We start from the raw sequence: 18,059 nt of genomic DNA on the forward strand, positions 1-18,059 counted from the left end.
GTCAATCTATTCCTCACTCTCTCTCTCTCTCTCTCTCTCTCTCTAAGCATCTGTAATACGATTGAGACTTCCACCTTCAGGTCAATCCATGGGTTAAAATCTCACAGCCTGTGTTTTAATGCAGGTTGATGTAGTCACTGTCTCAAAGCCCATAAGCCTCCTGAAAGTAAACAGTTATCGACAGCTTATATAACCAGGGTACTATTAAACGTTTCCTTAATCATAGTTTTTTATTATCCGTGTTACTCTGACCATTACAGACTCAATCTCTTCATCAAATGTGTAAATATTAGTGCATATAAATGTCATTGCTTTATTGACACTGAGCTCTCCTAATGACCAGTATCCATTTGCAAATGTCACAAGCAAGCAGTTGGCAAATCTGGCTGCGAAGGCAGATAAAACCCCATTGTCATTTGAACGACTGAAGAAAGGTAATGGTAGAAGTTTAATAAGGACTAGATTGATGGAGCCAGAGTTATTTGCACAAATTTGTGCTGCTCAAGTTGCTGCAGTTAGCACTTCAGCATCAGTTCATTGCTTTGGGTCATTCAGTTTAACACAGCACAGATGGCCACCCCCAAACTGAGTTCTCTAAAGCTGGAGATGTATACCACACCCAATTTACTTTTTTTAATAAATATAACCTTTTGCTGGTGAGACGTTTGTTGACGAAAAAATGTAAAGTGATAAGATCAACAGATAACGATGAAAAGGGCATCAGATAAGGAAAGAAGAGGAGTGAAATGTAAAGCCAGAGGGAGGGGTTTAAGTGGAAATGAGGGGGAGGGAATAATAGGGAAAGTGGGGGTCTCAGGTCAGATGGGTGAGAGATGAAGGCAAGAAAGGTAAAGGGACTGGGAGAGTATGAACAGGGCTGCCAATCAGGCCATCAAGCAAACTCCCACGCTGATCAGAAATTTCCTCACGCTTTGTGGTGAGAAATTCTGTGATCAATGAAAATTTCAAAACTCGGATAAACTGCCTGGTCCGCGGGTGTTGGAGAGCAGGGGCTGAGGGAGGGATGGGAGCAGAACCAGCGTCGGGAACAGATGCGGGGAGCCGGGACTGGCGAGTGTTTGCCGGGCGGCGAGTGTTTGCGGGGCTGCGAGTGTTTGCGGGGCTGGTGAGTCGCTCGCTGCAGCTCCGGCCATGGAGCAGCCCCAGTGCGAGTGTCCCGGGCCGTCGGAGGCGTCGGAACTGTTGCGCCGCTGTTGTGAGAGTCTCTGTGCCGAAGGGACAGACTCTCAAAGGGAGGTGGAGAGAGAGAGAGGGGAAGGAGACAGGGAGACAGGGGGAAGGGAGACAGGGGGGAGAGAGAGAGGGGGGAGAGACAGAGAGGGGGTGAGAGGAGAGAGGGGGGAGACAGAGGGGGAGTGAATGAAGAGGGAGACAGAGGGGAGTGAATGAAGAGAGAGAGGGGGAGCTAGGTAGGGGAGAGAGAGGGAGGAGAGTGAGGTGGGAGGGGGGCGGGAGAGAGGGGTGAGAGGGAAGAAAGAGGGAAGAGAGAGAGAGGGGGTGAAGAGGCAGGAGAGGGTGAGAGAAAATGAGAGAGGGGGAAGAGAGAGGGGTGGTAAAAGAGAGAGGGGGAAGAGGGAGAGAGGGGGAAAGAGAGAGAGATGGGGAGCAAAGAGAAAGAGGAGATAGAGAGAGAGAGAAAGAGAGAGGGGGGAGAGAGAGAGCAAGGGGGAGAGTGAGGTGGGAGGGAGAAATGGGGCAAAGGGAAGGAGAGAGGGGAGGAGAGAGAGATGAGAGCATGTTGGAAGCAGAAGCAGCGGCGGGGACAGATGCGGACGGGGAGCGGGACTGGCGAGTGTTTGCCGGGCTGGCGAGTCGCTCACTGCAGCTCTGGCCATGGAGCAGCCTCAGTGCAAGAGTCCCGGGCTGTCGGAGGCGTCGAAGCGTTGCGCCGCTGCCGTGAGAATCTCTGTGCCGAATTCGCCCAGGTGAGCGGCATGGATCAAGCTGCGGCTCGGTGCATCCTGGAGGACAACCAGTGGCTGATGGAAATAAGTACCAAGCACTGGGTAGAAACGATGGAAGATAGTGGATTTCAAATGGGGGTGGTTGGTGATAGCATCCTGCTTGCCTGTTAGATTTTCACTTATTGTAACTGCATAGCTTATTGGAAAAATGGTCCCGATGTTGGGGGTGTTCAGAACCATGCGTCACAGTTTAAGAATAAAGGGGGGGCCAGTTAGGACTGAGATGGAGGACAAACTTTCTTCACGCAGAGAGTTGTGAATCTGTGGAATTCTCTGCCACAGAATGCAGTGCAGGCCAATTCACTGGATGTTTTCAAGAGAGAGTTACATTTAGTTCTTGGGGCTAACGACATCAAAGGATATGGGGAAAAAACAGGACAGAGGTACTGATTTTAGATGAATAGCCATGATCATATTGAATGGCAGTGCTGGCTCGAAGGGCGGATGGCCTATTCCTGTACCTATTTTCTATGTTTCTATGCTTGAGTATATGGCAATAAAACTCAATAACTTTTGATTTTGAAGCATTCACGCATGGTGGAGGTATAATGTAGTCATAGAGTGATACAGTGTGAAAACAGGCCCTTCGGCACAACTTGCCCACACCCACCAACATGTCCCTGATACCTGCTTTTGGTCCATACCTCCAAACCTGTCCTATCCATGCATCAGTCTAACTTTTTCTTAAATGTTGGGATGGTCCCTGCCTCAACTACCTCGTCTGGTAGCTTGTTCCATACACCCATCACCCTTTGTGTGGATAAAGTTACCCCTTAAAAAGTTACCTCATAAAAATACTTCATACAAAAAACATTGAAATCATACTTCTACAGTGCACTAAAACATGATTTTAATACATCAAATTTCAAAAAGATCCTACCCTGGGAGGGGGGGACATCCCCCCTTCTTCCGCACCCTCTCCCCACTCGGTTGCTCCACTCTCTCACCGGGTACCCCCAAGGCCAGTGATCTGTGATCGCACAGCCTCCCCCCCTTTCAAAAACGCTCCAATCCAATTTAAAGCATATATATTGCATTCAAGCTACAGTATGCACCAGATTGCACAATTGCAAGCTGAAAAATGCAAATGTTCCATACGAATGGGAGGGGGACATCCCCCCTCCTCTCCTTAAGTTAAAATGGTTGGCATTTGTGAAATGGAGCAGTTCTTGATGGACCAGGCGCAGGTGTTCAGTGAAACTAATGCATCGTCCACACTAGGTTTTGCTGATGTAGAGGAGGCCACATCAGGAGCACCGAATGCAAAAGACGGGGTTAGAAGAGATGCAAGTGAATCTATCCCTCGCCTGGAAAAGCTGCAGTGATCCATGGGTAGAGGTGAGAGGTGGTGAGGCAGGTGTTACACCTCCCATAGTTGTTGGGAAAAGTAGCTGGGGAGGGGGTGATTTGGGTGGCGAACCAAGGAAATGCAGAGAGCGCAGTCTCTACTGAAAGCAAAAAGGGTTGGGGACAGGAAGATGTGACTTGTGATGGGATCACATTGAATCACATTGGGGAATGATGTGTTGGATACAGAGCCTGATGGGGTGAAGGCGAGGGCCAGTGGAACTCCATCATGTTCCATGTGGAGGGAGGGAGAGAGAGAGAACTATGCAACACGAATGCTGGTGAGGGCTCCATCCAATCAGCAGGCGGGGGAAATCACATTAATTAAAATGAGATCCAAATATTCAAAATAGAAAAACAAACTTGCTCACAATATACTTTAAGGCCATTGAGCCCATTATCAGGTGTGGGATATTCTGAATTGTTACCATTATAACTACGCAGAGGCCAATGGGTGAATGTTTATATTAATGGACTCTCATTCTCTCTGCTGAAATAAGGTAAGACATTGAGAGGCCATCTCTTGTATTAACACATGGTTCATGGCATATCCCTACCACGGTGCATTAATCAGGATATGTCTCAACACTGTAATGAAAGGTCGATATCTTGGGTGTGAGGATTTCTGCCCTCAGAAGCTTTTGGACCATCTACATGACCTCCCCCCAAAGGTGTTTGAACATTCAGAGGATCAAGTCAAGTCAAATTGGGTTTAATGTCAGAAAAGTACAGTGAGATACAGGTACGATGAAAACCTTGCTAGCAGCAGCATCACAGGCACAGAGACCAGCTGACATAATGTATAAATTGTACAAAGCATGCAAGACAACAAAAAGAAAAAGACTGTGCAATAACAAGACATTAGTGCAAAAACATGGTAGATGTTTATAGGCTATGGTAGTGCAAGAGGTAGTCCATAGTGTTCAGTAGCTGAGGTAGATGTAGAATTGTGTGGATCATTTCAAGAACCTTACAGTTGTAGGAAAGCAGCTGTTCCTGTCCAATAAGGCATCATGAATCAGAGTACTGAGGCTGGTCATGGAGTCATATGGCAGGAAAACAGGCCCTTTGGCCCAACTCACCTTCTCCTTCCGTGTGGCGTGCACAGCCTAAAGTTGTTGTACAACTTGTTCGATTTGATCTTCCGTTTGTGCACGTCGAGTTGATTGCATTAGTCGAAACAAGATGGACCACGTTAAGGTTGCAATCTTCCACCCCGGCCCAACTGACCCATGCTGACCAACATGGCCCATCTAAGGTCATCCAATTTTCCCACATTGGGTCCAAACCTTTCATTTCAGTGTACCTGTCCAAGTTCCGATGGTGGATCAAGAGTGGTATTGTTGCAGCTTTGGGGAAGGATTTGGTGAAAAGAGGGTGTGGTGGGAATGGGATACAAACTATTAATGGCAAGTCAAGAACCAAACTTAGAGGTCCCAATCTTGCAATGTGTTACTTACACAGGGTTGCCCCGGGAGCAAATGTCACTCCACGAACAATTTGGTCCAAATCACTGCAAGACTGTGCTCTCAAAGTCCCAGTCCATGGTGTGGAAATAAGCGTTCGAGTATGTTTCTGAATGATATCAATAATACACAAAATAAGTAACATCATTTTAAATTGTGCAGCTCTGAAAAGAGTGATTCAGCCCCAGCATCAGTCCATGGGAGACAGAACATCAGGTTTTATTTCAGGTTTGTAATGCGAGTTTATAAGTTAAACGAAATGAGATACATAGAAACATAGAAACATAGAAATTAGGTGCAGGAGTAGGCCATTCGGCCCTTCGAGCCTGCACCGCCATTCAATATGATCATGGCTGATCATCCAACTCAGGATCCCGTATCTGCCTTCTCCCCATACCCTCTGATCCCCTTAGCAACAGGGCCACATCTAACTCCCTCTTAAATATAGCCAATGAACTGGCCTCAACTACCCTCTGTGGCGAAGAGTTCCAGAGAATCACCACTCTCTGTGTGAAAAAAGTTTTTCTCATCTCGGTTTTAAAAGATTTCCCCCTTATCCTTAAGCTGTGACCCCTTGTCCTGGACTTCCCCAACATCGGGAACAATCTTCCTGCATCTAGCCTGTCCAACCCCTTAAGAATTTTGTACGTTTCTATAAGATCCCCTCTCAATCTCCTAAATTCTAGAGAGTATAAACCAAGTCTATCCAGTCTTTCTTCATAAGACAGTCTTGACATCCCAGGAATCAGTCTGGTGAACCTTTTCTGCACTCCCTCTATGGCAATAATGTCCTTCCTCAGATTTGGAGACCAAAACTGTACGCAATACTCCAGGTATGGTCTCACCAAGACCCTGTACAACTGCAGTAGTACCATGACACCCAGGTAACGCTGTATCTCCCCTTTTCCTAATCGGCCACCATTTAGATAATAGTCTGCTTTTCTGTTTTTGCTACCAAAATGGATAACCTAGGAACTAATAAATCAATAGGAACTAATAAATCAATGGAGTACCATGGGAGCAAATAAAGGTTATGGCAAAATGCGTTATCATTTAATCCACTCATTTGAATGCACTGGTGAAACATTTACCTTTGATAGTCAGTGTAAATGTCACAGATGAAGTTCCATTTGTTTTGCACCTTAACTTTGTTTTAGCTTTTGCTTCTTCCAGCTGTTAGGCAGGATCCTTGTACTAACATGCATTAAACATTACAGGAAATCTGTGTTCTGCTTATTAGCCAGGTCTCGTTGTCATATTTCTGTCAAAAATTTAGACCAATTAAAGAACAACTTAAGGTCTTGAATTAAATGGCATGATTAAATACATACAGTACATATACCCGATACCGAGTGCAAACAAGAACATAATTAATCTGGCATCAGCAGTTTGCTGACAGCTTTACAGTCATTGGGCAGAAGATAGATCAAAAAGGTTTACACACAAAAATAATATTCATTTTCAGCAGTTTTCAAACCAGTTGCAACATTTAGAGATTCATGAAGTTACCATTTGTCTTTGGTCTCTTGAATTTATATTTGTATTTTGTTACCATATACCAATTACAACTTGTATCTGTAATGGTAACCAGCAGTCTTAGAGCTACACATCATGGAAACAAGTCTTTCAGCCCACCTTGCCCATGATGGCTAAGTTGGCATATTGGGCTTGCCCCGTTTGCCTGCATTTGGCCCATAGCTGTCTGTATCCTTCCAGTCCATATACCTGTCCAAATGTCTTTTAAAGAATCCTCAACACAATGGCCCAAAGCTTCCTAGCAGAAGTTCAATATCTTCACGACTCTCAAAAACCTTTGGACCTTGGCCGCTCAGAGCATAAGAGGACCATTTGGGGTGGTATTGGAGGACTCACAGTCATGCATCAGAAACAAACAGAAACCCTGCATAAGTAAAAAAACAAACTGCAGAAATGAGCTCGGTTTCTTCAGCAATTAAAAAAAAATCAAGATTCCAGCCTGTATTGCTTGCTGTGTCTCCAACCCTGCATAAGTGGTGGCACGCCACTTCACATACCTGTCCCACACTGATATTATATGATCTCAACTTCCCCTCACCTCTAATGTACAGAGGCCAGTTGACCTATAAATCCTGCACGTCTTCAGGCTGAGGGAGAAAACGGGAGCACCCTGAGGAAACCCATGCAGCCACAGGGAAAATGTGCAAACTCCACATAGACAGCACCCACAGTCAGGATCGAACCTGGGTCTCTGGTGCTGTGAGGCAGCAGTGTTACCCACTGTGCCATTGTCCTGCCATTCTCCTTAAACACTCCCTTGTCCTCAAAGTACCAGAATCATACCACGGTGAAGGTCCATCCAACTTATCAATGTTGACAGCACTGTCAAGTCTTGTTAACTGAAGATTTTATTCCAGATTTAAATGTTGAACTATTTTGCCCAGCAACCAAATCTGACTCATTCAAGTCACAGTCCAGGTGCAAAAGTGGTTCATTCTCACACCAACTATCAACCCTTTACATCCTAGAAATAAACTTTCCCTTTGTGATAACTATATAAAGATAATGAAGATGTTGAAGACACTCATTACTGTCCAGCTATTCTGTTCTATTCTAACTCTAGTTCTGTTCTAACTCTATTTACATGTCTGTAAATGACACAACCATGGTGGGCCAGATTTCAGACAATAACGGGAGGGGTGGAGGGATTCCAAGGCAGTAGAGAACTTAGTAGCATGGTGTCAAAATAACAAAACTTGTTGTTTCATTGTCAGCAGAACAAAGGAGCTGGACATCAGCTTCAAGAAGCAGGGTGGAGGACACACCAACAATCTGCATCAATGGTGCTGAAATGGAGGTGGTCGAACACCTACATGCTTTGAACATCAATGTTTCCTAATCTGTCTCGCAATTTAAAATATACTTTGCTTTCTGTTCTGTGTATTGAACCCTGGTCATTCCCTCTTCTTCCCCTCTCCCATCAGAAGATACAAACACTTGAAGCACATACCACCAAATTCAGGAACACCATCTTCCCCACTGCTATCAGATTATTAAATGGTCCTCCCATGCCAGGGTGTTGTCCCGATCTTCCAACCAACCTCATTACAACCTTGCACTTTATCCTACATTTTCTCTGTAACTGTAATGCTATAATGCTGTGATATTATATCCCGCATTATTTATTATCTCTTTGCACTACCTGTTGAGCTTGATTATATTGACATTTAGTATGATTTGACTAGATAGCAGGCAAATAAAGTTTTTCACCGTATCTCAATACATGTAACAATAATAAACCAATACCAAAATGGTTGAGCTCACATTTTTTTCCCTACAGTTTTGCTCCTACCATTCAGTTAAATTGACTTTACACTCTCAAAGCCACTATGCACTTCTTCACTTATCATAATTCCTCCCATGTCTGTGTTACCAGCAAACATGGAAATATAGTATGGCAGTTCATCTCCTCAGCCAAGTGTTTGATGTAGATTATTAACAGCCAGGATTCATGCATAGATCCTCATGGTACCCTATAGTCACAGCCTACCATCCTGGGACCCATTAAATCCCACAGTTTTCTCTTTGTTAATCAATTCCCACTAGTACATTCCTCATATTCCCATGCTCCCCAATTTTGTTGACCAACCTATGCAGGACGTTATCAAAAGCCTCTAGAAATCACCCATGGATTCTCCCTTATCTATTCTACTGGTCAACCCCTACTGTCATCACCACTACCACCTCCTACAGAACTACAGTAGTAATTTCCATTTTATACTCATTGTATTTGTTTTGTTCCAATACCATCACCTTTTCCTTAGCAATGAACCCCTTTAGTCTTTCCATCCCAATGCCTGTGGATTGTTTTCTCTGGAATGGAGACTGAGGGAATCCTGATAGAAGTAGATAAAATTATGAACAACATTGATATGGTAGTTATTGAGAATCTCAAATATCAAATTGGAAATATCAAAAGCTATAGGGTATAACTTAAGGTGAGAGAGTCAAAGTTTGGTGGGTGCCCAGAATGTGCTACCAGGGTGGTGGTTGAGGCAGATATGATAGCAGCATTTAAGAGACTTTTAGATAGGCACATGGATATACAAGGAATGGAAGGATATGCGGGCCAAGGAGATCAGTTTAATGACATCATGTTCAGCATGGACACTTGTTCCTGTGTTGTTCTATGTTCCAAGTTCCAAGGCCCACCTTGTGTTTTTGCACCTTTCACTGGCTGTTAACATGCCTAAAATGAGCTAAATCTCTAATATTTGCCAGGTCTAGTGAAAAGTAACCAGGCTCAAACACGACTGTCGTTTCTCACTCCACAGATGGTGCCTGACCAGCTGAGCAATTTCCAACATTTTCTATTTTATTTCAAGCCAGCTTCTCACTTCATTGCAAACACAACAGCACAGAACCCTCCAAGAAGCATATTTATCAGCAGAGATTCTTTTTATAACTTAGCAAAACAAAATGTTCCAAAAGTTGCTGCCACTGTGACAATTTTACTCATCGAAACAGGTCAGTGGAATGTGCCCATATAGAGTAATCTCTTGGATGGTCTTGGGTAAATATCATCTAATGAGAAGTTAATTTAGAGGGTATAGAGACAGATATTAATGCCACAATTTAAATGTTTCGCCAGTGGATATTCTCTTAGTTTCAACATTCAACAATGGACCATTGTGGGCTCCACCCTTCCTTGGGTCATCTGTTGCTAGCCATGATTTGTTCTGACTTTTTCTTACCTCCAGTTCCCTCCCCTCTGCTTGCTGAGTGAAGAAGGGTCCCAACCCAAAATATCATCATCCATCCTTTTTCTCCAGAGATGTTGCCTGACCTGATGGGTTACTCCAACACTTTGTGTCAATCTTGAGAGGACATTTTAGCAGATGTTTTTTTTTAGGATTAATAAAGGTTGTTGTCTTGGAGTTCCGCTGGGGTACAATGTTCATCAAAAAGATAACATCTGCTTTTCTGCCCTGAGACATAATATGCCCAAGGACGATGGGTGATATGTACAGCTTAAAAAGTGAAAGTTATATAGTGTTCCTGTCATCAAGTAAACTTTTAAAAGATAACAAATGCATCCCATTGGCCAAAGCAAACTAGGGGATCATAAAATATTAGATAACTGATGTAACTGAACGTAATGAATGATACAGTAAATATTTGTTTAGCTTTGTCTGCTCCACACACCATGCATTAAATTATACAAAGTGAACAGAAAAAGATAAGCACTTTAAAAATAAAAGCTGGAATAGGCCATTCAATAGCCTTTATCTCAGCGCCACTTTTCCTGCATTAATTCCATATCCCTTAATCTCCGAGATCTATTGATCTCAGTGTTAAATTCAGCAGCTGAGCCTCCACTGCCTTCTTGCTTGGAAAATCGCACAGATTCATGCTGCAGCGTTGAGCCCCTAATCCGATTAATCCCTTTTCATGGGATAAATCCACCATCTAAGGAATTCATCTGGTGAATGTTTGCTGCACTGGAATTATATCCATTCTTTGTGATGCACATAATATTCCAGATGCACTGCATCAGGGCCCTATGCAATAGTATTAAAGCGTCTTTGGAGAGACACAAAAAGTTGGAATAACTCAGCGGGTCAGGCAGCATCTCTGGAGAAAAGGAATAGGTGACTTTTTCAGGTTGAGACCCTTCTTCAAACCATCTTTAGTCTTGTATTCAAATCCTCCCAGAATAAAGGCCAATATATGGCATGCTCCCTCTACCTGCATTTTAATTTTCAGTAATCAGTGTTCAAGGAAACCCAGGTTCCTCTACAACTTCAGCATCTCGTTAGATTTAGGTTTGTTACCGTTAGATGTATCGAGGTACAGCAAAAAGCTTTGTTATGAACACTCTTCAATCAAATCAGATGATATTATACATAAATACTCAATGTACTTATGTATCATAAGCCAAATGCAAATATAATAGGTAGAGCAATGGGAAAGATACAGAGTGCAGAACTCAGCATTGCAACAGTTCCCGAGATAAAATCCAATGCCCACAATGAGATGCAGGAAAATCAGACTACAACCTAGCCTGTGGAAGAACTGTTCATGAAGCCCGACTACAGAATGGAAGAAGCCATTCTTGAGTCTCATGGTGCACACTTTCAAGCTTCTTTATCTTCTGCCCGATTGGAATGGGGAGAAGAGAGAATGGCCGGGATGGGAAAAGTCTTTAATTATGTCGGCTGCTTCCCGAAGAAGCATGAAATGCAGATAGAGTCGATGGTGGGAAGTGTGGTCTGTGGGATCCACAGCCATCTGCAATTTCTTGCAGTCTTGGGCAGTCTCTGGTTCAATCCTGACCTGTGCTGCACATGTAGAGTTTGCATGTTCTCCCTGCAATTGCATGGATTCCCTCCCGCATCCCAAAATCATGCATTTTGGTGGACGAAATGGCCACTATAAATCACCCCTAGAGTGAATGTGGATGGTAGAACTTGGGGTCAGCTGAAGGGAATGTGTGGAGAATAAAATGGGACAAAAGCAATCCAAATCAGGCCCTTCAATCCACTGAGTCCATCCCAACCATCAATCAGCCATTGCCACTAGTTCTATGTTATCATCCACTTCCTCATTCACTTGGGGCAATTAACCTACCGACCCACACATCTTTGGGATATGGGAGGAAATGCACACAGTCACAGGAAGAACCTGAAAACTCCACACAAACAGCATCCATGGTCAGGATAGAACCCAGGGCTTTGGTTCTGTGAGGCAGCAGCTCTATCAACTGTACTACTATGCGGCGCATTTCTCAGGAATGTCTGGGTTGGTGTTTTGGTGTGAGGGTTTGCAAGCATTTACTTTATTTTACTTTGGAGATACAGCGTGGAAATAGGCTCTTCAGCCCACTGAGTCCATGCCGGATCACCCCGTACACTAATACTATCTTACACATTAGGGACAATTATTTTTACAATCTTATCAAAGCCAATTAAACTACAAACCTGTATGTCTTTGGAGTGTGGGAGAAAACTGGAGCACTCAGAGAAAACCCTTGTGGCCACTGAGAGAACATATAAACTCCATACGGACAGGACCCGTAGTAAGGATTGAACCCGGGTCGCTATAAGGTAGCAGGTCTACTGCTGTGTCACTGTGCCACATTGCAGGGGCACTATTCTGTCTGCATTTATTAACAAAGTTCGCAGAAATCAGGACATTGGCTAACCTTAAAAGGACACAGTACTGGAGTAACTCAGCAGATCAGGCAGCATCTTTGGAGGACATGGATAGGTAACATTTTGGGTCGGGACCCTTCTTCAGACAGGCTAACCAACATTGGCTTACACAATACAACATTTTTCTAATGTTTTCAACATGCAGTTTTCAAAATTCATAGGTTTTCACCTGTTGTTTTATTACTAAGGATCTAAACCAACTGATTCCCCATCAGGATATTCCAGATTACATGAACAATTCAGCAATCAAACCAGGAACCTTGCAACACACCAGCAGGAAATCTACTCACAGTTAAAAGAAACTTCAAGTAAAATGATTTTTACTTTTGAGCAATCTTTATTGACCCTGTTCCCCTGCATTTCTGTGATTTAAACAAAATATTTCTGTTGAGAAAAAGTAATACAAATTAAATATTTCTGTTGAGAAAATGTTACCTGTTAAAAGGATCAAGGATAAAGATGTGAATATGTACCACTATCTCATTTACACATCTCCACATTCTTAAAATTAAAGGACATTTCAACAATAGACAATAGACAATAGGTGCAGGAGTAGGCCATTTGGCCCTTCGAGCCAGCACCGCCATTCAATGTGATCATGGCTGATCATCCCAAATCAGTACCCCGTTCCTGCCTTCTCCCCATATCCACTGAGAGCTTATCGAGCTCTCTCTTGAATGCATCCTGAGAACCTGCCTCCACCGCCCTCTGAGGCAGAGAATTCCATATACATGCTTTTTGTGCGGGTCCTTGCTTCAATATTCTATGGGAGAGGATGGTTGGAGCAAGCTTTAGACTTCAGAGATACAGTGTGGAAACAAGCTCTTCGACCCACCAAGTCTGCACTGACCAGAGATCACCATGTACAATCGCTACACACCAAAATTTACTGTTTTACCGAAGCCAATTAACTTACAAACCTGTACAACTGGAATGTAAGAGGAAACTGAAGCACCCGGAGAAAACCCATGTTGTCCCAGGGAGGATTTTAGATGTGGTACAGTGATGTTCTAATCATGCCTTATTTCTATAGCACATTTAAAAAACAACTCTCATTGACCATAGTGCTTTACATTGGTGGAGGTACTAACATTATACAACAGTGGTTCATAGATTAAAGTACATACATAAATACATACATATAGCCCTCCCTCAGACGACGTCAAGAAAGGCTTGAGAGTAAAGATGAATTTTAAGTCTTGACTTAAAAGAGTCGATGGAGGGGGCAGTTCTGATGGGAAGAGGGATGCTGTTCCAGTCTAGGAGCTGCAACCGCAAAGGCGCGGTCGCCCCTGAGCTTATGCCTAGACCGCGGGATGGTCAGTAACTCCAAGTCGGCCGATCTGAGGGACCTGGAGGAGGTGTGGTGGGTAAGCAGATTTTTGATATAGGTCGGGGCGAGCCCGTTAAGGGCTTTGTAAACATAAAGAAGGATCTTGAAATTTATTCGTAACCGCACAGGGAGCCAGTGGAGAGAGGCCAGAATCGGGGTGATGGTGTCCCTTTTTCAGGTGCCCGTCAGGAATCTCGCTGCGGTGTTTTAGACAAGTTGCAGGCGGGACAGGGAAGATTGGCTGATGCCAGTGTAATGGGAGTTGCAGTAATCGGGGCGGGAGGAGATAAATGAGTGGATGATTTTTTTCAAGGTTGTCAAACTGGAGGAATTGTTTTATTTTAGCTATCGTTCGAAGCTGGAAGAAGCTAGCTTTTACCACGGCATTGACTTGCTTGTCAAATTTCAACGCCGAGTCAAATATCACGCCACGGTGTTTGACGTGAGGTTTGAGTAATGGGGTAAGGCTTCCAAGGCTGCCTATTATGGTTTTGATTGAGTCCGAGGCGCCGAGAAGGATGACCTCAGACCTACTCTCGTTTAGTTGGAGGAAGTTCTGGGCCATCCAACACTTTATATCCTCGAGGCAGTGGATAAGGTAAAGTAGATTTGATCGGTTGTTGGGCTTCAGGGGGAGATAGAGTTGTGTATCATCTGCATACAGGGCCGGTTTTAAGCCTATTTGACCAATTTTATCAAATTGGGCCCCGCACCTTAAGGGGGCCCTGCGCAAGCGGCGATAGAGTTACCTTTTGAAGCCTTTTCTGTATTCTAAGAGGAATAAACCACTACTGAAAACGTGAAATGAAGAATGAGAAATTTTTATTCCAAAAATGGCTTGTGGGTGGAATAGCTGATTCTGAATATAATGATTATTTTTCATGTTCCATGGATACTTATATAGGGTAGTTTTTACTTTTGGGGAACGCACCGCATTACCGTCGGCAAATCCTTCAGCCCGGCGCCGCCAAATCATTCCGCCCAGGTAAGTAGATCCGCGACATGTGGCCTAAATTAATGTTATATTATGAAAAGTGCAATCGCAGGTTAGGTTTGGTTTGGTTTGGTTTGGTTTCGTTAGATGGCTCAAAATTTATCTAGCGGTAGGTTTGGCTAGGAATCACCTGTTTGTAATGAATGTTTGTAATGAATGTAAACATAGCCTAGTGCAACTCCGAAGACCAAATAACAGTGGTTTCCTTATGATTTTGTATAATCACAGCAATTTACAAGTATTTCGGCATAATACTTTAGAATTTATTACAGTAAATGTGTACAAAATCTTTACAAGGCGATTTCTCAAAATGTAAAATAGTTCTTATAACTTTTTTTAATTTTAAAGTTCTTTCCTTCTTTCATCATTCAAACTTGCTTCCTTCTTTCCCCTTCTTCTTCTTTTTTCCTTCCTTCTTGTTAATACATTTTTTTAAAATTTCAGATTATTGTCATTGTTTGTCTTTTCTAAAAAAGATAATATAAAAAGGCCTTACATCATGGCAAGCACAAGCAGAGATCGAGACAAAGGGCGTCAATATTTAAGTGGCAACCAGAAATGAGCACTGTCAAGGCTAAGGTGGGTGAAAATGAAAAACATAGAGGTGCTATCAAAAAATTCCTTGTCACTCCATCTTTGAAGCGCCCATGTATTGAGGATGAAGAAAACAAAAACTATTCAGAAAATGACGATATAGCTTTTAGTCCAATTACAGTTGATAAATACAATGATGACATTGATAACAAATTAGAAAAGGATGACACAGCTGTGAATCAAATTGAAGACAATCTCAATGCACCAGAAGACAGTGCCAAAGCAGAAAGCTTACTTATGACCGGAGAAAAACAAGACCCAACATCATGCAATGATAGATCATCCATGAGTACAGTTGTAATTAACATGTGTGATGACCCAACCAGTTGGCCAGCAGATATAAATAAAAATGTAAGAGATTATTTAACAATGAAAGGTCCTCCTAATATTCCAGTGATCAGCTTTCCAAGAAATGAAAAGGGATTGTGTTTTTCAAGGTTTCACTGTAAGAGGAAACTTCCAAATGGTGAGAGTGTTGAAAGACCTTGGATTATATACTCTCAGTCTGCTGATAGAATGTATTGCTTTTATTGCAAACTTTTTAGTAAGAACACAACCAGTACATTATCAACAAGTGGATTCAACAACTGGTGTAATCTTCATACAAGGTTATGTGAGCATGAAAATTCAAAGAACCATTTAGAAGCCACATGGAGTTTCTGGGAGTTACACCAAAGACTTTGTAGTGGACAGACAATTGACAAAGAGCGTGAAAAAATCGTCAATTGACATGCAAAGCACTGGCAGCAAGTATTCAAAAGGTTAGTAGCAATAGTGCAGTTTCTTGCTGAGAGAAATTTAGCATTTAGAGGAACAAAAGAAAATGTTGGTAATGAGAGTGTGCACAATGGAAACTCTTTAGGTCTTGTGGAGCTGCTTGGAAAGTTTGACCCTGTTCTTGATACACATTTGCGAAAAATCAAAACCCACGAAATTCATAATCACTATTTAGGAAAAGATACTCAGAATGAACTACTAAACATCATGGCTACAGCTGTTTTGAATGAAATACTGAAACGTGTAAAAGCAGCTAAGTACTACGCCATTATTTTAGACTGCACACCTGATATGAGTCACCAAGAACAAATGTCTCTAACGATCAGGTATGTGTCTGATGGTAACTTGGCTCCTTCGGGTGTTTATGAACATTTCATAAAGTTTATACAAGTTGAAAGTAGCACAGGAGAAGATTTATATAAAACATTATTAAACACACTGAAGGAATTAAATTTAGAAGTGCAAGACATTCGAGGTCAAGGCTATGACAATGGTAGCAACATGAAAGGTCACACATCTGGAGTACAAGCACGACTGTTGAAGGATAATTCAAGAGCATTTTTTGTACCCTGTGCATGTCACAATTATAACCTTTTACTCGGAGATGTAGCCAAGTGTTGTCCAGATGCCATAACATTTTTTGGGATTCTGCAAACGATCTACATATTGTTCTCAGCATCAACAAAAAGGTGGGCAGTTTTTAAAAAACATGTACCCGGGTTATCAGTTAAACCCTTGAGCAATACAAGGTGGGAGTGTCGGATTGATAGTGTTAAAGCTATTCGTTATCAGGTTGGAGAAGTATATGATGCACTTGTGGAAATATCAGAGATAACAGATGAGCCCAAGGTAAAAGCAGAAGCTGAATCTTTAGCAAACCAGCTAAAAGACTACAAATTTTTAGTTTCTTTGATATTTTGGTATGAAGTACTTTTTAAAGTTAACTATGTAAGCAAGCAACTACAAGGTGAAACAAAGGACATTGATGAAGGCATGGAGTCATTTGAAAAACTATTATCATGGCTAAGAATTTATAGAGAGGAAGGTTTTAATGATGTTCTAGTAGGTGCAAATGAATTGGCTGAATCTGTTGAATTACCATTGGAGTTTAGACAATTTCAAGAAAAAAAACTACGTAGAAGGAAGAGAATGTTTTCATATGAGACAAAAGATCAACCTTTAGATGATCCAAAAGAAGCATACAGAATTCAGTGCTTCAACTTAGTGCTAGACCAAGCTATTCAGTCCATGGAGTGTAGATTTGAACAACTTAAAAGCCATGTAAAATTATTTGGATTTCTAAATAACTTTCAAAGTATACAGAAGGCGGAAATAAGGAAACACACAGCAGACCTTGAAGCAGCTTTAACAGACACCACAATAAAACAGAGCACTGATGAAGAGGTAGTTACTGAAAAAACTACCTCTGAAGATACTGAAGGGAAGAAAAAACTAAAGACGTTGATGGCTATCTATTGGCTGAAGAACTTGAAGCTCTGAAAACTTTTCTTCCCTCCAGTATCATTAAGCCTCATGCTCTGTTTGAATACCTGGTAGTAAACAATCGATTTACAGCATTTCCTAATGTTTTTTATTGCTTTGAGGATTTACTTAACAATGCCTGTAACAGTCGCATCAGGTGAAAGAAGTTTTTCAAAACTAAAACTGATTAAAACATACTTACGGTCAACAATTTCACAAGAGAGTCTAAACAATTTGGCAATGATATCTATAGAAAATGACATTGCTAAAACCATTGACCTTGAAAATATTTTGAGAGACTTTGCAAATAAAAAAGCCAGAGAAGTATTTTTCTAAAAGACCTGTGTATAAGCAGTATGTCTGTAATTGCCTTACCTTGTATTAAAAAAAAAAAAACTTTCATATAGTTTTTCAAAATTTTAGTATATCAAGCATTTAATGTTTTTTTTTGGTTAAAGACGAGCATACTACACGAAATATAAACATACATAAATTTTTACTTTTGTAGAGTAGGGGCCCCGCCATCAGTTTTCTAATTGGGCCCCGCAATTCCTAGCACCGGCCCTGTCTGCAGAGCAATGGAAGGAAATGCCGTGCCTTTGAATGACTTGGCCCAAGGGGAGCATATACAGGGAGAAGAGAATGGGGCCAAGCCAAGAGAATGGGGCCAAGAGATGAGACTGCCAAGCCTGGTCGGGTAAATCCCCTTAAGTTTAATAATCGAGAGTCTCAAATTTGCTTTAATCACTGGCAGACAATTTTGTACAGCAGCCACTCCTGTACAACTGAAGATCATTGGCAGCATCCACCACTTGTGTAGTCAGCACCTGATAGTGTCCAGCAACAGGCTTTTGGGTAACATTTCTCACAGCACAGATAATTAGACACACT

The sequence above is a fragment of the Leucoraja erinacea genome, chromosome 27 (genome assembly GCF_028641065.1).
Source record: "Leucoraja erinacea ecotype New England chromosome 27, Leri_hhj_1, whole genome shotgun sequence".
Taxonomy (NCBI): domain Eukaryota; kingdom Metazoa; phylum Chordata; class Chondrichthyes; order Rajiformes; family Rajidae; genus Leucoraja; species Leucoraja erinaceus.